Source organism: Takifugu rubripes, chromosome 4 (genome assembly GCF_901000725.2).
Source record: "Takifugu rubripes chromosome 4, fTakRub1.2, whole genome shotgun sequence".
NCBI lineage: Eukaryota > Metazoa > Chordata > Actinopteri > Tetraodontiformes > Tetraodontidae > Takifugu > Takifugu rubripes.
In genome coordinates, this window is record NC_042288.1 from 9156720 (window position 1) to 9181208 (window position 24489).

The following is a 24489-nucleotide window of genomic DNA, read 5'->3' on the forward strand; positions in this document are numbered from 1 at the left end:
GCACTCCCATTCAGCACGTCTGCCTCTGAAGCCACCGTCTTAATTATCACCATAGGACATACATTACCAGACCAAACGCAAATGCCATCAAAATGACAATGGGCCTGCAGTCGCCATTATTGCCGGGCATTAATTGATTTTATCGTAATCACATTATCTAGTTCAAATAAGGCGCTTTAATGGGAGCCCCGGCCATTTAGACCCTCATAAATATCCACTGAGGAGCAAAGACCCGTCGCAATTAAACAAGGGGAGATCTGCGCCACCGCCGCCGCCACCGCCGCCGCCACCGCCGCCGCCACCGCGGCTCACTGTTCAGGAAAATAACTCAACGACGTTTAATCTGTCCTGTCTTTAATTCCCACAGAGAAAATCCAACAGCAACTGGATGATTTCGACATCGGTCAAATTTGGTTGCATTCGAGTTTAGCGAGAAAAAGAAAGGGTTGAGCAGTGATACGCACGAGCGTGCCGCAGCTTCCTGTCGGCGATAGCAGATGTTTGCATCAGCTTTACATCAGCGCGGCGCAAGCCTGCAGCTGGAATCTACACTGTGTTCTGGAGATCATTTAAATGTGGAAGACAGCGGCCCAGAGTGACTGGATCTGTAAAAAATATGTTTCAACCAAACCTGCTAAATAAAAGACCAAAACAAGAGAGAGCTGCACGCTAACACGCTAAGAAGTGTTTCTCACCTGCTCAAAACTCTCCTTTTTCAAAATGCGACTCAAAGCTTGAGAAGAGGTGCAGAACATCGCTCTGTTGCTCTCACGTCTTCTTTTGTTTCCTTTTAAAATCTACACGTGGTAACTCACTTCCTTCTTGTATACATGAAAAAACATATTGTTGGCTGATTGAAAAAAGGAGGATCAGAGTTCCAAAGCGTTGGAGAAACAAATCACGCAAAGACTTTCTGCCAGTTCAGGTTGTTGCGGACGTTTATCTGCAGCCTTTTGCATATCAATAACAGGGTTTTGGAAAATAAGGCAGCAGACGTAATTTTCAGAGGCAGCTTTTCTTCCATTCTATCAACACAAAAGCTCAGTGTGATACTTTAATAAAGATACACAAATACACCTCATCTGCTGGGCAGAAGAAAAGCACTTCATATTTTAAAATTCTCCTCAAGGAAACGTACTTTCAACACACGCCACCTTAGAGAGGAGACTCTGATGTTTCCCTGCCAGGGTCATTTAGAGGATGTTTTTAATGTTCTTTGTCTGCTCTGAGAGTCACTGGTGAAGATCGATCTCTGACCGGAGTCTTCCTCTCATCTCTGACCGGAGTCTTCCTCTCTGAGGTGAGTCTCATCAACGGCAACCATGATGTCACATTCAGAGATCATGAGTCAGGTGAGAGCAGCTCTGGAAAGAGGTCACAACCTTGTCCGATGACCGGAACCCCAGCACACCCTCAAAAGACACGATCCTCCGTGTCTTCCTTCCTTTCCTTTTCCTGCCGGGCTCCTACAGCAGCCAGAACCAGACTGTTTTAGACCGTATTTGATGATGTCGCTCTTTATTTAAACTGAAACTATTTAATGAAGTTTATATCAGTGAAGGAAACTTCCAAGGTCAAAGGTCACAGCTCATCCTGCTAATTGTTTTGAATACAGTGAATTAAACCTGTATTGTCATTGTTGGGTCCTCTCCTCCCTTCGTTCCTCTACCCCCCTTTTTCTCCTCCTCCTTCTCTCTCCCTGTCTTTCCTCATCCCTTGTCTCTTTCTTTCCTCTGCCCCCCCCTTTCCTCACTCCCCCCTCTTTTCTCCCCCCCTCTCTCCCAGTATCACTTGTTTTTCAGTGAATTCTTCAGAGACGGTATTAAGAACGCAGACAGAAGTTAATAAAGTCTAATCAAAATAACTTCCAAAGCTTTGGCTTCTTTCACTTTCTAAATGAGATCAAAGCGAGAGTCGAAACCATTTAAGAATTACTCAGATCCACTAGACACAAACAATAACAACAATAAGACGGAGAAAATGGAATGAATGGCCACGAAACAAAGAAATAAAATAATAAGAGGAGGAAAACATACAGCAAAGAGGAGGGATGGGACAATCCACCAGGGACACTTTTCCTTTATTGTCTCCCGGCTTCTTTCATCCGGCATATTTTTGTTTGTTTTGTTTATTTCTCCATTTGAAAGATTTGGATTCTTGTGTTGTACAAAGGGGCCGGACGGGGGAGGGGCAGCCTTCCAGGGGGTTGACTTATTATTGTTTATGTGTTGTTTCTGTAATTATATTCCAGAAATCCCCATCGAGGCAGGAAGCAGAGCTATAATTGGCTTGACAATACCAGTAAATTTTGATTATTCCTTTGTCATAATCTCAGAATTGTTGCCTTGATAGTCAAGCTCCAGCCATCCGGCTCTGACATAAAGACGACACGAGGCAGACGCAGATCATCCAGGGGAAGATTTAACTGCGTGAAGCCAAAAAGCTCCAGTTTCACTTCTGTTTTCAAGGACCTCAATCATCAGACATGTAGGACTGTGTAGAACAGGAGCTGGAACGAGCTGCTTTTATGATTCTTTAGATCCTTCTCCGCTGTTCTTGTGGGTTCTTGTGGGCCAGCGTTTTCTGCGGTTTCACCTCAGCTTGAAGTCTGTTTGGAATAAACACCAGAAGAAAAGAGCCATCGCAAACATTTTTTGCATAAAATGTGACTTTAAATCAAACGACCGCAGACACCTGAACGAGCTGAGAGTAGATAAACGATTGGGGGGTCAATATTTACCACAGTTCCTGCAGTCTAGAAGCTTCCGAGATGTCCACGATACGTTGAGAGAGCTTTGAGAGATAGAGAAGAAAAGAGAGAGAGAGAAAGAGAGACAGAAAAAAGAGTAAAAGAGAGGTCAATGCCCAAAACAGAAATACAGTATGGGAGAGGAGAAAAGTCTGTGAAGAAATCAATGTCAAGCTCAGGCTTCCTTTTCACCTTGGAGAGGGGCTGAAGCGATCTGGATGGTGGGGAGGAAGAGGGGCGGTGGCAATGGAGGACTCTTTAGGTCAATAAAGAATCAATAGTGGTGGGTGAAACATGTTGTGGATAAAAGACTGCTGAGCGGGTCTTGGCTGCTGTAGAGGAGGCTCTGGCACTGGCAGAAAAGGAAACATGTCCGGGGGTTACTCTGCAACACTTAATGTGCAGAGCTAGCAGCGCTTAATTGCACCAAGCTACTTCCTGACACCGACAGAGACACAGAGAAGAGAGAGGAAGCTGCTAGTCTGGTCTGGTCCGTTAAAGACCAGATTTGGAGACACAGCCCCTGCTGGATTGAGACCCTTACAGGACACCCACCGCTGCTTTAAACCTTCACTGTTCTCAGGACATTTCTGCTGGAAACTCTGGTGAGAACCCAACAAGTGTCATCCAGGCTGAAACTTTGGTTTCTCATCTGGTTGGTTGGTCGGTTGGATCACTAATTACAACCCTGCAACACAAATACTCTGATGGCTCGGGTTGGTGTGCGTGTGTGTTTTGGGGGGTTTTACACAGTAAATCTAGATCAGCGCAGCTTAGAGTTCACCGCTAATCAAAAATGCAAAATGAATTTCCTATTTAATGCGAAGGCATGCACGTGCCACTTGTGATTCCTCTCATTCACTCAGCGCTACGACCTCTGACCCCGCTGCATTGTGCTGGCTCAAAAATCTGCTGCTTTCTGTCAACAACGTAGTGTAAAATGCTTTTAAACCCTGGGGGGAAAGCGTAGCAAAATATGATAATTCTGTCACTATGCTAACAAAATATCAGCTCACTTTCTTTTATGATGTAATTGAAGCCAGTCAGTCGTACTTCAATAAAATGTGGCCTGCAAAATAGTGAGAGAGCAGAAGAGAAAGTGCAGCACTCCTGCACAAATGTTTCACATTTTATGTGCTGGTGAAGAATAAAACAACCCATTAAGCAAATAAATATATCAATTAAATGGCGTAATTGAGACTGTGTAGATATATGAAAATGAATTTCCCAAAGGTGCCCTGAGTAATGAGTTCCACAGAGTTATTGAAGGTGTCGCAGCCCGACCATGAATGATCAACCGTGACGCGCACACACACACTCTGGTGTTTGTGCACTTCATCTGTCTAAAATTCTGTTCCTTTAATCTTTTGCAAAAAGCTGCGTTTGATCGACGTCAAACAGGAAACGATCCCTAACTCGTCTCCATAGAAGTGAACAAAAAAACAATGAGCGCGAATTAAAACATCCGATAAATATTTATAAATCAGAGTCGCGGGCCGCTGTTAACATTCAGAGGTCGAACTGCATGTCTGGTAATTAGCAGAATAGCTAATAGAGTTAAAACACACAATTGGTAGGGGAGCATAAACAAATCTGGCCTGACCCAGCCAGGGTGCAGCATGCAGGATTTTGGTCCCTGTAGCACACCTGCTTTTGCAAACTGGTCGTTCTTGGGGTCAGAGGTCGCCTGGAGCTGGAGTGGGCGTCTGGGCAGCGCCGGTGCACAGCAACGCCTCGGGCAGTATGACCGCCCAACGCCTGCATGACCGGCGTTCAATATCAATTATAAATGCAAGCCGGTTCTTTGTTAATGATGTCCTCACATGCTGGAGATTTTGTTTCACAGCAATTAATGCAGCGTTATTTGTGCTGGGGGTGCCCCCATAAGTCCAGTGTCAGCGCCTCCACTCCCACACATGAAGGCAGGAAGAGCCAGTGTGGGACGGCACACGAGCATGCAGGACATACAAATAAAGCTACATGCCCACACGTGTATCATGATTATGTGTCTTAAAAGAAGCTCTTCTTTAACTATCCTCTGGGTCAGGACCCGAAACAGCCAGGGAGACTGAATCCCAGTGCCAGCGCGATGAGATCTACCAGCAGTCATTAGATTCGTTCCCAGAGAAAGGCCGCATTTTCTAAATTTGGTTCTGGGGCTGAGGATATTTAACAACCCCTGCACCATTACGCTGGATAAGAATGGATAATGAGGACAAGGTTGAGAGACAGATCTCAGGGAGGGAAAAAAAAAAAGAAAGATGGGCCAATGTGAGCATGGAAGTCTGGTGAATCGCTTCCACACACCCCCACACACCCACCCAACATAACAAACACAAAAGATGCACAGTTCTCCATCTCTCTGAGGACAGGCTCAGAGAGTTCTGCATATTGAATGAAACAAGACCAGTTGGAGATCTATTTTCAGAGCAAAAACACTTTTTTAAGTAAAACGTTGCCGAGCGGATGGCGGCGTGGCCGGCGCCGTCGTCTGTGCCGCCAGGTCGGAGAAAAAGCTGACGAATAAATAAAAAAAAAAGTATTTTCAGATAAAGGACACTTCCTGCATGTGCAAATGTGGCATAGGGGGCCAACTGACATGCAGGTGTGAAGGAAATCTGAATATTTCATGAATTATTTTGATGAAATGGAAATAAAAAAGTTTCTAAATGTCGTCACACTCTTCCATTAAAGCATTTCATGTATTTGACACAAAGAGTTTTGATCAGATTTTAAGATAAAGGTGCATCTACAGTCATCAGATGACTGAGACCAAACCAATTAAATAAAATACAAATGTAATCTAATATGTAATATCTATATCAAAATAATACTCCAGTCACTGCAAATTGGATCTGCTCCTCTGTCCCAAACACTTAATAGATTCTCCCTCCACATCTATCCAGCAGGTTCAGCTCGATTGGATTTTATTTATAAGGCATCAATAACAATTCTTCTGAAGACCAGAGCCTGAAGCCCCCGGAGCAGACGCTGAGGCTGTGGGTAATTTTGCTAATACAATATATAATATTAGCAAACTAATATTCAAACAAGACAACAACACAAGCAACTGGTAGAGACAACAAAGTGCCTATTTCGCTCACCTAAAGCAACATTTCCCCAACCTCGCAGGTCCCTTGTCAAGTTATTTTTAAACTGTTATTTCAAATACACCTTTTTATGCGTATAAGCTGCAAAGTCGTAGTTGGTAAATACGCACGACCGCGGGTAGTTCTTACAGCTGAAGCCCTGAAACAATGAAAGCTTGATTGCTTTATTAAGCTGCTGTAAAATGAACCTGTGATATTGTTCTGTGATGGTCTCCTGCTGCCTACAGTGTTACAGAGCTCGCAGCTTAAAAGAAAATGCTAAGACTGAACTGCTTCAGCGGCCAATTGCTCCGTTTTTGAAACCCTCTGATATGGATTTTAGTGGTGTGAGAGTGAGAGTGTGGACCAGCTGCCCTATAATTCATAAAAAGATCAATTTGATCGCATTACCCACCGCAGAGTCTGTTCACAGTAAGTGCTGATTGGCGACGATTGGCCATGAAGTGTCCTCTGGTTGTGAAGTGGTCTCTGGGCAGCCGAGACGTTGGCAGAGAAGCCCGGCACCGCACGGCTCAGCACAGCTTGCCACAGTTGACCGAAAGCCCAGGCAGATGGCCAGCAAGCAAACAGCCCCTATTAGCATTTGGTCTGGATTAAATCAAATGCCTGGTGGAGAGCGATCTGTGGAATGACCCTGGAGCCGGAGATGGCGAGAGAGGAGCAGTTGGAGCTGATGTTGGGAATAAAAGTGGACATGAAGTGGGTGGTGCTGCTTTGGAACCATTTCAGTGGCTTGAAGTGTGAAAGTCTCTGATGTTTGCTGGACGGCTGACAGGTTTTACGAGAAGCCTCGACTGGATAAATCCTCGTTCAAGCGTTTTCTTGGGGTAATTGCGACGCGTAGCCGAGATTCTTATTCTGATGCAATTTGCTCATCAGTGTTAGAAAACTGCATTACATAAACACTGATTTGGCCGCACGTCGAACCTGCTTTTAACTTCCTGTGTGTGCCTTTCGGAGAGTTCCAAATATAATTTCACATCATAAATATGTCTTGGAGAGTCATAGCAAGTCCTCCTACGGCTCTCTCTGTAAGACACGGTCATCTTAAAGAAGGCGTCCATTCAGAATTAAAGACAATTCTTGGTAATTTACAAAATGTGACAAACTGAAAGCTGGCACTCTTTAATTAAATGGCATTTCCCCATGTTTGTAGTGCTGTGGGGCCTGATTTCTGCCTGACTCTGACACTGGGAAAGGTCCTTCAATAAGAGTCCAAACTGAAAGGATGAAGGGACGCAGCTGAGAGCCTCTTAACTAAAAAAACAGCAGAAAGGGCCAAGAGAGACCACAGGAAGGAGCTGGGATGAAGTCAGTGACCTGTCATGTTCTAGCTGTCCTTAACTGCACATACAAACGCACATGCACACGGGGGTGCCGTGCACGCTAATCTGAACTGATTGCATGTCCACTTACATAAATTATGGAATGTGGTGGATGCATTATTTACTCAGCAGAATTAAAAAGGCATGCCAGGTTGCTGGATGCCATCTTAACCTCACGACAGAGAAAAAGGGAAAAGGACAGAGAGAGAGAGAGAGATGGAGAGAGAAAGAAATGAAGAGAGAGAGAGTTAGCTGCAGTTTCCTTAAAAAAACCTCTTAAAAAACATGTCCTGTACACTTTTGCACTCATCTTCTACTTTCTTGTCCTTTTCTTAAATAACCTTGATTCAGTTTATCCTTCCATCTTTCTCTCTCCATCCTTTCTGCAGTGCACCACCAAACAACTTGTGTAATGAAACTTTGATTTAGACTTCAACACGATTGTAGAGAGAGTGGAACGGCCGAGGGTTTCACTTTCTTTTTCATTCGTTCTCCTGTTCAGAGTTTCATTTCAGGTGGGAAAAAGAGGAAAGGTCTCTCCATCTGGTGGGTTTGAATTTATTAAGAGATTCGAGAGAACAACAAATGTTTCATTCTGTACAAATATTCTTTAAGAAATACAAAACCTGGGTTGTTTTGGAGCAACACCCCAAACACAAATGTAGAATAAATGACTAAAGTGAATAAAGCAGTTGAGAAAAGCGCTGGTTTTTTTGGTTTTTTTACTTATCACTACGGCGGCTTTTATTTTTGACAGAGTGAGTCAAGCACATTAGGGCCCAATTCACAGCAGTCAGGTCTTTCTTCTCCTTCCTCCCTTCAAGTCGGCAGCAGAGCTCAAATCAGTATGCAAAGTGTCACAGTGGGGTGGCTCCTTACAGCAAAACATTCCAAGCTTTGCAGTAACTTTTGGACACTAAGCGCTGCCTCCAGAGCCGAGAGGAGAGGCCTTCTGTAACAGAGAATAAAGAATAAAAAGAGAAAAAACAGAGAGAATTTCGGGAGCAAGAAGAGCGTCTGTCTGCTTTTCCCCACACGCTTCCATCGAGCAGCCCCAATCTTTGCTGCAGCACGGTCGACTTAACACCTAAATATAGAGCAGGCAGGCTATTCATGTAGTGTTATTGCAACGCTAATGCCTCCAATCGCGGATTTTGGAGGGCTAGTCAGCCTTATAGCACGGCCGTCGGCTCCTGAATATGCATGGTGCCGAGCAGGGAGAAGAGAGCGCCAGGCGAGACACAGAGGATTTGATGTTCAATAAAATGGAAAGCCTTTGACATGGAATATGAGCGGGGCCCAGCCTCAATATAAAAGAACCAGGAGGGGAATTAGATGGATGGAGAATTCCTTCAGAAATAAAGACAGAGAAACAGAAAAGAGAGTTATGAGAAAAGGAAAGGGGGTATTTGAGCATTCCTGGGTGTGTGTGTGCTGAACTGGGTGAGTGACAGAAAAAGCAAGCAGCCACAGAGACGCACTCTTTGCAAGTGGAAACATTCCTCTCTGCGTCCTCGTTGACAGAGGTAGGATGATACGAACCTGTGACACATCATAAGCAAGTCATTGAAAAGTCACCGCAGCTTCTCTCCTCCAACTCTTTAAAAGCCCCGCGACTCTCTACCCCCTGCTCTCACATCCCTTCCACCAACTTTCTTCAGGTTTTTACATGGCTTTTAAAGATTACCTTTATAATCAGTTAGCCACTTAACAATCTCTTCAAATTAGATAAGGCCTAAGGGTCAGCCTCATTACAGATGCCATTAGCAACCATGCTCCAAGGCTGCACAAGGAAGGAGTTGTTAAATGGCTGATAAACGATCGCGGCCAGTCCTCATAAAGACGACATTATGAGGAAGTCTGGCTGTAAACGGCATGGCAAGAACTTTGTGTAACATGTGGTGATCATGTTAACATCAGGAAATCATGGCAGATTAAGCAAAATTCTGACGAGAAACCTGCAGGTTGTTCCAGAGCTACATCTTTCTAGTCTTAGGTCATCATAATTGCAATAATGTTAAACATTTTTCGAGACAAAACACATCTATTCTGTGCTAACGTCATCATAATCATCACTCCCGGGCTCTTTATTTAGCAAGAGCCAGGTGCTTTTCTCGCCAGGGCCAGTGTCGCGAACAGCAGCTGCTGTTTTGTGAGACATCACAGAACAAGCAAAAGTTTCTTTCAGTGAAAAACATTAAACAAACTAATAAACCATTTTTATAGTGATTGTTTACTCGTCAAAACTAAAAGTTCCAGTTCATAGTTTCCAGAAGCTGCGTGTGCTTATTCAGTGTGGTAGTCACTGTACTGCCACGTCCCACCTAGAAAAAATAAAAAATCAGACTTAACCAGAACCAGAAATATTGAATAAACTGCATGTTTTACCATTTAAACAAGTGTCTTATCATTCACAAAGAATAAAGCAGCTCAGCAGTGGTGTACTCTTTGTACGATTTGCATAAAAAGTCTCCATATCAGCCTTTTTTTTTATAAAACCAAAGTTATGGTCACATTCAAGAACTGCAGATGTCCATGCACATTCACAGAAGGATCTTATTCAGTCCCCACAAGGTTGGCCTGATCAAAGGAAAGAGGACTTTCACAAGCGTGTGGTCAGTTGCAGCCTTTTCATCACCAGTGTGCCGAAACTACTTTTGAAAACAGAATTAAGTCATCTGCATACTGTGATAATCGCTCACGTGCTGTGTTGAACGCAGGCTTTAAAGGGTTACATTTAATAGATATGGAGGGTTAAAAAGATACATTTTACATATTTAAACCCAAGAAGAAAAATCCGAAGCAGACAGCGTGTTTGAACGAGGAGGCTATCGTTCACACTCGAATGGAACCACTGAATAATGCACATATGGCAACATATATTAGTCACACAAGTTGATGCCGGGGCAGCATTGACATTCATGCTCAGATTGACGTACGCTGGGCTGTATAATGCACAGTCACGGATGCAGAAAGAGGGGCCTGTTGGGGATGCCATGCATGTACTTTGGTCAGGGCAAAGTTCCACATTAAGTGTGTTTTCCATTGCAATTAAGGCTTTGGCCTGATCCCTTCTGACACGGTAATTGTTATTTCAAACACAGATTAATAAATCATGGACAGCTAGTTAAGAATTTAAATAGGTCTCTGGCAGTGCTGCAGCCTGCCCAACCCGACTGCTGAACACACCCATGCTTGCATGCATGCGGTGTCTGCATGTCCCTTTACATAGTCCAGCATATACATGCACACTTACACGCATCAGTGATTATTTCAGGCAGTCAGATACATTGAGATACATAACATATATTGACCTATACATGACACCTTATTATTCCAGTGAGGTTGAAAATATAATAAATCAAGCTTCTGAAAATATCAAACAAATGCTAACAAGCTGTTCAGAACCAAACTCTGGAGTTCATACATGGACATCTATGTTTTAACCTACGTACATAAACCTCATGCCGCTGTGAAATGCATTGTGGGATACCTCGCCGCCCCAGGACAAAACTCATGTCTGATATATGCTTAAAAAAACGTGCAGCACAAGTAAACTTCTGACAAACTTAGCTGGCAGATAGTAAATTTGGGCAGGGAATGATAAAACTTCACCAGAGCATGAGGACTTAATGGCTAATACAAGCGCTTCTGTGATTACATCATATGTCTCACCTGTGATGTGCTGCACCTGTGTGGCCCATTCGCTCCGCCCTGTGTATATTTCCTTCCTCTTTTTGATCCCAGTATTTCTGTTTCATGAGGAGTTTGTTTTCATTTTTTTTAGAATTCACCATTTTTTGGTTTATTGTATATCCAGGTTTGCTGTATAATTATTGGCTTTAATAAGCTGTGATTAAAAGTCACGATTATCAGATGATTTCTCGGCTCAGTTTGCGGTCCCTCTGTTTCCTGATTTTCTAATCAGAACCATCTTGTCAGTGCAGGATTACAGCAAAAAAAAAATGGAAACGGCCCCTACAAGAAAATGTAAATAGGATATATGTAAACACATGAATTATGCCCGTGTGTTTACAGGGACGTTAGGCGCACATTACTTCAAATAATAGGAGCAGAAGGGAGAGAAAGCAGCAGGGGGATCTGCATAATAAACAGCAGCAAACAAACTCCTGACCCCCCCCACCAGCAGCACCTCCACCCCCCTCCCCAACTTTATCTTTTAACAGCTGATTCCCGTCCTCTCAGACTCTCTTTTCACTTGCTTCTTCCGTATTTCTATGTAAACCTGTTCTCTTATTTTACTCATTCCTTCTGTCCACCCCCCCACCCCCCCACAGCATCCTCCCATGAACTCTTGCTCTTTTTACTGCCTCTTTCCTCTATTCACTCATTCATTTGTACTTTTAAAGACTGAGAGAGTTGAGACCCAATGCAAAATTTATACTGTGTAATGTGCACGGTGGCCGCATTGTAGGTTGCCTTCCATGGGCTGCCCATCCACACACACACACACACACACATACACACACACACATACACACACACACACACACACACACACACAGTCTCCTGTGGTCCACACAGAGCACTTTAGCTATCACTGTGGATTAGCCTGAGACCTGTAATGAACCTTTAAGTACACCAGGGCCCTTTTAAGCCTCAAGCCACATGCACACACATACACAAACACACGCACGCGCATGCAGACACAAAGGCGTACACGGACAAGCTTAAAATATGCAACACATCGTGTAAACACAGGAGAGGTTTTTTGCGTGGCTGCTGTACCAACTGTTGTAAAGAAGAGCGGCTCTTAATGCAGCGGTCCTGCTGGACTTCACAAAGATTTACGCTCATACACACATCTGCAGACGGCCATGGCGAGCTTTGAAATGATGCATGCTAAATACGTCTTATTTTTGATATCATGAACACACAATACCATAAAAGAACCACGCAAAGCTGCATAAGGACACATTTGTGGTTCCGCATAGGCTGAGTACGCCTTTGATGAGCCAAGGCTCACATGTTCAACAACTCAAAGTGTTCTCCAGAACATATTTAACATATACATCACAGATATGTATACGTGGCGGTGGAGGAGAGGGGGACGATCAAAGAAAGTACATAATTATTTCTCTCTGAGAAGGAAGGAAGAGCGCATCCACAGGACTAAACACAGCTAAACATGTTCTCTTTGCTCGGCTGCTCTCAGGAAGACGCTTGTTTTTAGACCTGCTGTGCTCCTGCTGCTGCCTTCATCCTCAAAATCTGCCAAATCAACATCTGCACGGATATCTGAGGGGTTCAATTATGATACGTCTGTGGAGATGCATGCCAGGGTGTGAATGCCCGTGCACACGTGCTGTACATGAGCAGCCTGTAGATAGTGTTGTTGTGGATCAAAAGTCCCTTCAAATGTGTTTTGGCTGACCGTGACAGATCAGCCTGTGAGAATCCACCCCCCTCCCCCGATGGATGACCCCCGCTTCTCCACTGAATGAGTCCACCTAATCCGGGCTGTCACCTCACACAGCCAGATCATCGCAGAGACAAATAAAAGGGAGAGGGCCCCTTCGCTTGTGAAAAAGCAAGAGTTTGGCGTTGACCTTCTGAGATGAGATCAGCGGCTGCGATGACAGGCCAGAGAAAGTGGAACGGGGGAAAGTTGCAGAGCGGAGAGATTAACAGAGAGGAAGAAGTAGGCCAGACACGATGAGGTGAGGCCAAGTGGTGGAGTGTGGAGTGGAGAGGTGAGGCTGGGGGGCTGAGGATGAAGTTGTTATACCAGGCGGCTAAACGGGCATATCGAGAGGCAACAAGAGGGTTATTTTGATACCGCTAAGCGCAGTTTATCACGCTACTGCTGCAGGGGACCACGCGGGCTCCCTTTCACTGACGTAGTTCTCCCTTTATAAATTGCGCCCGAGTCTGAAACCCTTCCTCTACTTTCCTCTGACCCCTTTGAGACGGTATTCGCTCCTCCACTGTTGTGAGTTTGATCACACCTCATCGAGTCCAGGTTGGCTGAAAATAGTTTCTGTTCCGTCATCTGCAAACGCTGACACAGACGTCCACCGTGCATTTGGATCCATGATTCTTACTAATCCCTTTAGTGCTATCTTGTTCTGTCTGTCACTGATAGCTCGCGCCAAATCCAGAATGCTGCAACCGGATGACTCACCGGGAAAATCAAACTCGCAGTTCTCCTTATTTGGGTATCTGGGTTTAGTTCCTGTTGCATCGGGTATTTTAGTTTTCGTTTATTTCTTATTCTACCTGTTTCTGGGCAGCCCAACAGTGAGACACGAAAAGAGCCAACCAAAGAGAAAGAGCCCTTTCATACCTTTCCATTCATGCCTACACAGACGGGAAAAGTAAAGATGAACTCAAGTTGAAGAATATAAAGTCAATGAGTCTGCGGTCTTTAAACAGGTTACCATGGTTGCACTGTGCACAACTGGCCCCACTCCATAAATCACATTCTTTTAACTGCTCGGACAGTGACATAAGTGACAAACACACACTCACGTGCACATACACACACACACACTACTGTGACCTGAGAGAGCGGAGCAGGCCAGCTGTGCGTGTGCACTAGAGCAGCAACCTCTGCGTTAATTATAAATCAATGGGCCAACTGTAAACATGAACAGAGTGCATCTCTGGCACACATGACTTCTCTCACGCATGTCAACCTCCGTGGGGTCTAAAAGTGGGTGAAAGCGTGGGGGCGCTACAATATTCATGGCTGATTATAACAGATGGTATACAAACAGTGCACAGATCAGGAGCAGTGATAGGAAGGTAGACCCAGGGAGGAGCGCAGGGTTACGGCTACGCGGCGTAAAGCCGAGGCAGACTGCCTGCAGCTCTGATTTCATGTCACAATTCGAAACAGCGAGTTCATCCCACTGAAGGTGAGTTTTTAAAAGAAGAAAGCGTGAACGTTCCTTCTGTCGCTGATCTGAATCATGCTGCAAATTTATGTATTTATTGTACAAGTTCCTTTTGTTTGCCTCTGCACTCTCAAAGCTCTGCATTGATCTACGTGGGGGGGGGGGGGGGGGGTCCTCCAACTTGAAGCTGTGTTTACCAATATTGGCTGTTTTTGAAGACATTTTAAAAGTTTTGGAAAATATTTTTTTAACTGGAAAAAATGACCCGATTACTCAAAAAATCCATAAATGACAAAGAACAAATGCAAATAGATTTTATTTCTTTTTGTGGGAGAAAGGTAAGCTTTTCCCAGCAGAACATTGCCTTTGCACGCAGTTTATGAAAAGGGGAGACTTTTCCAGCTGTATTACAAGCACATGCAGTATGAATGAAAAAGTATCTCTTTCTAAAAAAAAACCCACTGCTGCTGTATTTGTACTCTCAATCAATACTTTACTTCATATCTTCTTTTGCATTAGGAGCCTAATCCCCAGGTTTGAATCAACACCAGTGATGTAAAACATGACGGCTTAATTGTGATCCAACTGGAAAAGATGCCATTCAACAGGAAAGCGGTCGATTTCAGCAGCTGTCAAAATGTACAGCGTGTCTGGGGGTCGTCACTTTCTGTGCATGCAAACAAGCATCAATCATTCATGGAGGAACACGCGTGTAGCCGGCACACGCTGTAACCTCGGAATGTGCAGAGCCTCTCCATAACATAAGCATTAGACGCGAGCAGAGACGCGAGGCAAAGGAGGCAGATCAAGTGGCTCTACAGATTATATATAACTGCTGGTGCAACGACGGCTCTGCCACTAACTGCAGCGTGTCACAACAGTGAGGACTCGTCGCACAGAAGAGACGAGGGAGGCGAGGGAATATCAGAGGAAGGACATATTAAAGCAGCTCTTTATCAGATTTATTGAAACCATTCCTCAATCATCTGTTTGTCAGAGATGAATCACATATTTGATTGTGTTCACATTAAACACAGACTGAGATTTTAATTTAGCGTAACCCAACATTCCTTCTGAGTAAAAAAAAAAAAGTATATATTACCTACATTATCATAAATGATGGAAACTTATATTAAATTTTCATAGCACCGAGGTAATTTTGTCTTTCTGAGATTTTAAACATGTTAAATTTTAGATTGAGAGAGAGAGAGAGAGAGAGAGAGAGAGAGAGAGAGAGAGAGAGAGAGAGGGGAGGCCTGAGTGCAGAAAAAAACAGAAAATAAGAAATATGAGGCGAAAAGTACAAAAGGTCATGTATAGTAGGGTTTACAACTGCATCATTACTGTAAGGACAGTGTGCCTGTGTGTGTGTGTGTGTGTGTGTGTGTGTGTGTACGTGTGTGTGCGTGTGTGTACGTGTGTGTGTGTGTATGTGTATTGGAGTACACGTCTGGTTCTGTCACAGGTCACCGTAAATCACTAAGACAAAGAGATCATAACAGAACAGCGACAGGGTAGGTTACGAGGCTATCACACACACACACACACACACACACACAGGCACACACACACACACACACACACACACACACACACACACACACACACAGCTGTTTCAAATGTGGACAAAGAAACGACCGGCAGAACCACAGATGCCTGCACCTGACCGCAGCGTCCACAGGCAACGGACAGTAAGAAAGGGTGGAGGAAAGGGGAAGGAAAGATAAGGAAGCACAGCTGGTATAAATCACTCTGCCTGACAGGGTGTGTGTGCGTGTGTGTGTGTGTGTGTGTGTGTGAGAGTGTGAAAGAGACAGCTCTGCAACAGCGAGCGTCTCTTCCTGACGGTGTTCAGAGTTATGTAACAGACTGTGGCGGAGTGGATGTAAACAAATGCAGCCTCGCATGTATGGATGCATTTATGTACGCACAGACAAACACACAGACACACACACTTTTTTGTACCTGATTTTGCAAATCTTTCTTTGGATTTCAGACATTCAAGAAAACACACATGGGAGAAGTTGCTGAAGTTGTGCAGTGATCAGGAAATAAAAGCTTCACAATTGCCTTTATTTATTCAGGAAAGAGGACAGCCGGCCGATAAATGTGGAAGAAATAAAGGAGGGAGAAAATAGTGAGAAAGAGGAGATATTAAATGGCGCTAAAGTGTGAGAAAGGAGGAGGGACAGAAAGAGAGAGAGAGATAATAAAGCATCTTAAAGGCCTCAGACTCTCATGTTTATTAATGGTGCTGAGATATGACAATGGTGACACAAAGCCTGTTTACAGGGAACTGGCTGGTTGCAGCCAGGTTGAAGCTGTTTAGCATGCGACTCTGCTGGGATTTATCACACTTCGCCCATGTCGCAGGCTGCTCGGCTTAATACGGCGACACAGCTCCTGATTTTTTTTTCTCCCCCTTTACAGTTCATTTACATTTTTTACACTGAGCTGACGAGCTTAAGCAGAAAAACTCAATCAGAAAACTCTCCTGGATCTCACGGCAACATGAGGAAAAGCATGAAAGGAGGAGAAATCCCGTAGCATGAGCTGCAGCCTGACGTGTTTCCATGCAGGACTAATTAAACGGCATCATCATAAAACACTAAATTACTCAGTCTGATTTATCAGCCATCAAGTAGTGTTTTGAGAACTTGCACGACCTTGATTGAGGCTCCAAGTGAGTCTTGATGATGATGAACTAAACAATGATGTGGAGCTTTGCAGACTGCTGGGTTAGTTGTGCTTGAGTACCAGTTTTCTTGCAAAGTCTGAGGCCTGATGTGCAGCAGCAGCTCCAGTGGGAAGTTTGCATGTCACAATTACTACCTGTGTCAGGACAAACCCCATGCAGGTGGATATTAACCATGCTGGGGACAGACGGTGGTTCTCTGGTCACCCGTCAGTCAAGTGCAAGCATCTTTTACTCTGATGCTCTGTGAACTACTCATTGGCCTGTGCAAGATTAAAACCACAAAAATGCTAGTTGTAGCATCACGTGAGAGAGAAAGTGGGTCCTGTTAAACACTCAATATGTTTCTGAAGGAATACCCTATACTGTTGGCCATGCTGTCAGTGGAAATAGTGACATCTTTTCTTCTCACGATCAGTCTGCCAGGACACAGCTAGAACATTTAATCACGCAGATGTTTTGATTGGCAGCAACAGAAGGTATTCCGTCGCTGCTGCAATTCTAATGTTAAGTATAAGAACTTGGAATTATGAACCACGTTTCCCATCACACTTGTGAACAGTTGAACGTTCTTGCACTTTTTTTTCTGAGGAAAGACACATGCAGAAGTCTCAGATATTTGAGTCGCACCTCCAGCGTGTTCATTTCCTCCTCCAACTGCCTGGTGAGAACGAAACGGCGCCGCCTCTCTCACTCTCACATTCTCACCCTCCCCTGCCTGTGGCAATGCCCCAGTCGGGGAGGAGGGGCAGTGTGGACGTCGGGGCCAGACAGATTCAAGTCTTTATTGAAAGATCATATGAGATGAGTGAGGAATCCCATTACTTGTTGATTAAGTATTGATTCTTAGCCACCCAAGTATTAACAAGTAAGCTAATATGGGCTGACCCATGGGACCAGAGGCTTGAGGTGTGTGTGCGTGTGTGTGTGTGTGCGTGTGTGTGTGTGTGTGTGTGTGTGTGAATGCTCCCAGATTTGTGTGTGACAGAAAGAGGCTGAAAAGGGAAGCAGCACAGGTTAGAGCATTTGGAGGAAAAGTGATTAAAGTTTCAGTGTAATGAGATAAAGTGTGGAAATGTTGAAGGAATGAAGGGAAGGCAGAGTGAATCTAAGTGTTAAAAGGCCAAAGAAAGGAAGAGAGGTATTTAAATGAAAAGGAGAAGTGTGGGGGTGAGGAGGGGGAGGTTAGATGCTGAAGGCTTTTGGTTGAAATGTCAAGCGATTTCTGCTGAGTGGAGATCAATTCCCTCATTACTCTCTGCTCATACTATTGCCATCATCGCATGGCATTTCTGCAGGGAACTGATGGTCTCCCCATTACACACAGCCACAAGCACTAACCCTAACACTAGCAGCTGAGGAGAAGGATGCTACAGCAGCCTGGATGGACTCCAGGATCTCGACGAAAGCAGAGACCACCACAAACAACCTTCTGCCATTTATTAATGAAAAATTACAATGGTGTTCACAAAAGTGCACATGCCCATGTTGCCATGTATGTCCCGCCGCGATTCCTGACTAATAGAAGGAAGGAACGGCAAAAATCTAGCTTGTCCCATTATATCATTAAAATTCCAGGACTTCTGTGGTCATGGATGTGACAAAATGAGCAATCGGGCGTTGTTCTTAATGATGATGCCTCTGGACAACAATGGCCTCACTCAAGCCCACCCAAAGACATCAGACATCTCTGAATAAGTCTTCTCTGAACCATTTCATCAAGTGTCATCCCGACCATTAGTTACTACTTTATCTCCAGAATTTACAGTATGAGGCAGAGAAAGTGCTCCTATGAACATGCGATCATTACTTAGATACGTCATCTTTAGATCGGTTTCATTGAAAACACACCTACATCCAGCCAGATTCCTCTAAAGATGGTTTAGTGACTTTTATTTGAACTGATTAGAGGGACCCTCCTGGTAGCTTTGTGGATGATGAAGACAGGATCGGACAGAAAAATCTGGTGTAAAATCCAACGGTAAGACATTGTTTTTCCTTGGGGAACGCCGACGAGCGCTCAAATAGCCGAGGAGAAGGTTGATCGGGTCAGGTACACGGCAGAAAAAGCTCCACCTAAAAACCATGAAAATGCCACTGGTGGACCTGATCTACAGAAAGCTGTAACATGGTGGTGGTGATTATGGTGATCGTGCTCTGCAGAAGTGAATCTGCATTTCAAAGCTCAAGCAAACACCCCCCCTCTGCCAGAAAACTGCCTAAATGTCTTAATTGTTGTTAATGACTGAGATCATCTTGACATGATGGGCCAGTCTGAGTTGAACACAGGGTGACGTCTCCTGGCTGTACGTCATACTGACACCATCAATCATCTGCCTGACTCCTGCTCAGCTCCTTCAAAAATGGATCCAAGACCGATGTCAAAAATCTGTTTTGGTTGCGTTTCCTGCGATGAAGTCGTCTCTGCATCTCAAGTAAACTCGAATCAATGTAACATGATCACAGCTTTGATACGGCCTCAGTTTCTCTCTCCTGTTCTCCAGCCGGAGTAAATAATTCATTTTTCATTAAAAACCCATTACCACTAAAATCCCCGCGTTTAAATTATCGCCAGGCAGGAAAGAAAGGAGAGGGAGCAAGGTGCGCGTGGACGCGTGCACGCACGTGAGGGTTGAGCTGAAATATGAGGCAAAACCATAAATAGATTGCACGCTCTAATGTGATTGTCATCCTGCGGTTGCTCTTTGTCTGCAGAGAATACAGAGCGATGAGTCCAATGAGAACGGGATCAATGAGCGGCGGAGGGAGAAGTGAAGCCGGTGAAAGATGAGTGAAGATGGAGTGATGACCAGCCTTTCTGAGCAGAGAACCATGCGTGTGTGTGTGTGTGTGTGTGTGTGTGATGCATGCAGGGGAAGTGAGAGCTGGTGTTTTCATATGCAGATGAGCTGCTGTTATTATTCGCTGTATGTTTGTTTAGGGGAATATACGCTCCTGGATTAAAGATTAAAGCTTTGATGGCACGTAGCAGCCGCTCTGGCAGCCGTGTTGGAGGTTTGCTCCTGAGCCAGCATGTGGCCTTTATGAAGGAGCGACAGTTCTCCCAGTTTATGTCGATGCAGCTGGAATTGTACGAGGGTAACGTCCGTGTTTGTGAGGCCAACGTCTCAATGACCCATGCGATCAGGATGCTTGAAAGACAGGGTTGGAAATCTGTGGATCATATAGATACGTTCACACTAAACCTCTCCCATGAAGTGTTCCTCCTTTTTCCTGTAAATAGGAAGAGCAGAATCTCTCCCAGTCGGCAGCTCAGCATGAATGTGTGCAAGTGGTGTTGAAGTGGTGGAAAACCCTTTGACCAGCCAGAAGATTTAAAAAAAAATAAAACACACACTACATGAATTCAAGTCTGTTTATCAAGAGTATGTGACTTCTTGCTCAGGGTGTTTTGTGTGTTTGCAGAGGTGGGAGCTTGACTGGGAGCCCGCAAACCTGCATTTGTGTGATTGACCGCGCTGGCATTCTCCTCCTCTCGCGGCCAGTCAATAAAGCGCTGTGATTATTCAGATGGGACTCAGGTTTAACCCTCCCCTCCTCATTGACTCCGCAAAGGTTTTAGTCCTGTTAAGAAGCTGACATACTTCATTACGGAGAACATTCCTCTATTGATTAAACCATTGCAGGGTCTGGCCTTTCCTTCTCAGGAAGGATCTCCTCAATAATAACTGTACCTCGCTTACCCACACGCAGTAAACCTCCCTCCTTGGGTGAATGTTGCAGGAATAAACTTGGTTAAGGACACATTTGGACGACAGGCTGTCCAATAAAGACCAAATTCAAGCATTCTGTTCCCCCAAAATTCACCTTGTGAGACACGATGCCATTTAGGAGACAAACTTTCTGTTTGTACCCCAACATTCAGTTAATCTGATTGAATTTGCATCACAGCCTAAGATGTTCTAGTCTTCTAAAGCTAAACAAAAGGTGATCTTAATCTTTGTTTTTCTTCTGCACAGGAATTAAACCGACTTATATTCACAACACAAACCTGAGGATCCGACGAGCCGTGTTTAATACTCTACGCTATCAGAGCAGGAGGCAACAGTTGAGGGAACGCACCTTCACGCATGAAGCACATATGAAAAGGTGTCCCATCATTCCTCAGAGCGCCGACACGATGGTGCGAGTCGAACTTATTCTTGCCGTTTGTCAACTTTTCAGAGATTTCAAGGAAATCAAGGATTGTTCTTGGCGCTCATTTATTGTAGCGCACAGCTTCACGCTCCACACTTAGATTTGCTTCTGCCTTGTGTCAGCAGCTCCAGAGACAATATAAAAAACTTTATCAGCATCACCACCATGAAATGAAAGGTATTTTCTTGCTGATACAGCTTCAGGGAGATCAATAACCATTTAGAGAATTATGTGTTCCTGCCAAATTTGATGAGTCTCTCGCAGATTTAAATGAGCTCCATCCAGCAGACCGCCCACACTGATGAATCTGTCTGCTCTGGAGAGACGCCAATTAATAGTTGCTAAGTAATAATGTATATTACAGTATGCAAATTTGCCTTCTGTTGAGATACAGTCATTAAATTGTTTGCACTTAAATGTCTGTTCAAGGCAGATATTGAGTCTGTATTTGATAGATTAATATTTTAGCCAAAGTAATTAAGCCCCATTTGTAGTTGATGTCGTCGACTGCACGTGATGAATAACAATTCTTTTGTTAATGCAGACAGCAAAGATTCCTTCGCTGACTTTCTTTGAAAGTTAGTTTCGGACCAAATTTAACGCCTTATCAATACACGTTAAAGTAGCTGTCAACTCAACTCAACGACGCATCTGTTCCACATTAAACTTCAATCAGGGACAAACAAAATCAACGCACGACACTTTTTCAGGCTTTTCCTGACAAACGTCAGTGACGGCTCATCCTTTATCTGTTTAACTCATAATCCGATCAGTTCTAGTGGGAGTGATCACACCCCTGCACGGAGAGCTAAAGCGTTGGAGACCTCTGGGTCAGACGGAGCCCAGCCAGCCCACAGGCACTGGTTTTTATCTCTTTTACTGGTTATGGCCTCGTTATGTTGGAGCATTTCGGCCAACATTTTCTGCAGAGGTTTCCTAAAATACACATTCATTTCCTGCCTGCGCAGCGCCACCTCCGTGATTGCCTATTTAGTGAGTTAATTATGCCGGTCTATCTCACTGTGAGGCGAACGCCGGCACTGACAGAGTTGCTCTCGTCAGTAATGTCTCATTTATCGTCAGAGCCCGGTCGAACTTCTGCAGGGGGAAAACATGCAAGATAGAACCGACAAGAAGCGTCTACAGGAAAATAGAACATTATGGGCGTGGTGGAATTTGGAGTATTAGATTGTTTTTTAATGAAAGCACCAGAGGTCCTCAGGCTTCCACCAGTGACTGACAGGACGGAGAAGCTTCCTCTGCCACCTGAAAGCCTCTTTTTGGCGCCGTTACGTTCATGGTGTCTCACTGTTTCTAAACAGTGTGTGAGTGTTTAATCCTGTAGCAAGACAGGTGATATGAAGAGGGGTTAAAGACAAAAGAGTCCGTATATCAATTTTTACCACAAGAAATTTCATTTGATTAAATATGAGGGTCAGAGATCCCCAAACCCAAGTAGCTCGTTGGGAGAACCTGCCTCGCACAGCCTTCCTCCCTGGGGCTATTTGGACCTGATCACCATCAGGTGTGTGGGTGTGGCTTCACTTCTTGACAATGATGAGGGTTAAGGAGGGGGCGTGGCCTGAGCAGGGCCAGGTGTGCTGATTGGTGTAGCAGTCACAGTTGCTCCCTATTCACTGATTATTTTCTCTGCTCTCCGCAGCTGAATCAAGTTTAGAGAGAAATCCAACCCAAGGATGGCAGTGAACGTGTATTTTTCCAGTCCCGCTGCAGAATCGGCTTCTCTTATTAATCCTGGATGCTTGACTCTGGATAGAGAAATTGTTGGGCCCGTCTTTAGAGTCTCACCCCCTCCAAATCTTCCCTAACGCTCACAGCTGTGCTAAATACCACCTGGTGCATGCAGGGAGAAAAACCTGCTTGTGTCCCTCAAATTACCAATGTGGCTGCAATTCAGCTGCAAAGCAAAGCTAGAGCCTTGATAGACCATTGCAGGATGATTTTAAGTGCGTTTCGACAGTTTATGTCCATCAAAACCACACACGGTTCCAAAAGCAGTATTCTTAGCAAACTTATTAAAACACATTTGAAGCGTAAGCCCCGATTTTCCCTTTCTGGATGCCGCTAGGTTCGCCTGATCCTGCCACGGCCAAGGCATTTATCAGTTTCTTTGTGTTTCTTTGTAAATCAAAGGTTTAATCAGCTCTCAAACAGCAGAAGAGAAAAGCAGTAAAGGAGGAGGAGAAGGAGGGAAAGACTATTTTTCAATCTAATGGCCAATTAAGATCAGGCTAAGCGAAGAGGCAGGAGAGCATTGTCTAGTGCCGACCTCATTGAGGCACTAATAAAATGTCAAAATACCACCTCCATCTCTCTCTCTAGCATGCACTCACCCCCAGTCCACTAATCTTCTCAATCTCTTTGATGCATTTTGTCTTCTATTGCTTTTCATGCCCTGTTTCTAATTTCTTACCTCTCTTTTTTTTTTTAGCAAAATATATAAACATTCGCAGACCTGCACACAGAAAAAAAAAGCCTCTTTTTGCTACTGCTTCAATCGCTCTCGTTCTCATACACCCACACATGCTGGCTGCGCTCTCATCCCTCTTTTATTTAGAAGGGCAAAGACACAGTGAGCGAGAGAGGGAAGGAAAAAACTGAGCTATAGATTTGAGCTGCATACTGTATCAATTTTGCCCAGTCTAAATGACCTAAATAAGGAATCCAATACTGCGGGGCCTGAATAGGAGAGCTTAGTCCACATATTTATTGAATCCAGCCTCTTTGTCCAGTGCCAGCACACTTTGTGGTTTTAGACTCCACTCCAGTGATCCAACGTGGAATGGAAATCTGATCTCCTTCTCTCACTGGCTGGGCCTTTTTCTGTTTTCTTTGACTGAGCTGAGGCCTGGCACTGGAGGGATGGAGGGATGATGGCGAAGTACGTTTCTGTCACTGTGTGAATCCCGGTACACTCATGACCCTCAATGGCTTTTTTAACAGCTACTCTTAGCGTATGTATGTAGGGAGGTCTTGAGTGCAGAGGGAGGACCAGCTCAGTGTTCCCTCAGTATGTCCAACACCAACTGCCAAGAAAGGGGCACAAAATTCTACCACTCGGTTCTTTATCTGTATAATTTCAAATGTTTCCTCTCTGTTGGGATTTACGGACTTGTTTAGCTGGCTTTTGCCCAATAATCCATCCTCTGTTGCTCCTGGGGTAGAATGCCCAGTCCAGTTCAGTGGGGAACAATCTTTGCACTCCATCAAACTGTTACTGCTCAGTGGAAATGCAGCACTCCATGGACCCTCTCTCGCTCTTGAGCTGTTGCTCTTTAACATCTGTGACATGCCATTGTTCTATGGGAATGCTGCTGTTTCCTGCTGGTGGAAAACCTTTTTTTTTTCCACACACACACACAACAAACTGTCTCTGGGTGTGTGTGTGTGCGTGTCCTACCATGGACAGGCAACAAATTCAGGGTGTAGCTCTGCTTCTTAGCCAGCGATCATTATGACCTTGGTTTAGGTCAAACGATGGATGGATGGATGGATGGATGGATGGATGGATGGATGGATGGATGGATGGATGGAGGATGGATGGATGGATGGATGGATGGATGGATGGATG

At 44.5% G+C, this 24489-nt stretch overlaps 1 long non-coding RNA gene across 2 annotated transcripts in view; it reads right to left on the reverse strand.

Moving 5' to 3' along the window:
* Positions 1 to 1914: 1914 nt before the first annotated feature.
* Positions 1915 to 24489, reverse strand: part of LOC115249678 (uncharacterized) — a 37111-nt gene continuing 14536 nt past the window's right edge. For both annotated transcript variants that reach the window (XR_003888361.1, XR_003888362.1), the window contains 2 exons: positions 2741 to 2793; positions 1915 to 2608 (listed from right to left, as the gene is read on the reverse strand). This is a non-coding gene — a long non-coding RNA (uncharacterized lncRNA). The remainder of the gene's footprint in view (positions 2609 to 2740; positions 2794 to 24489) is intronic.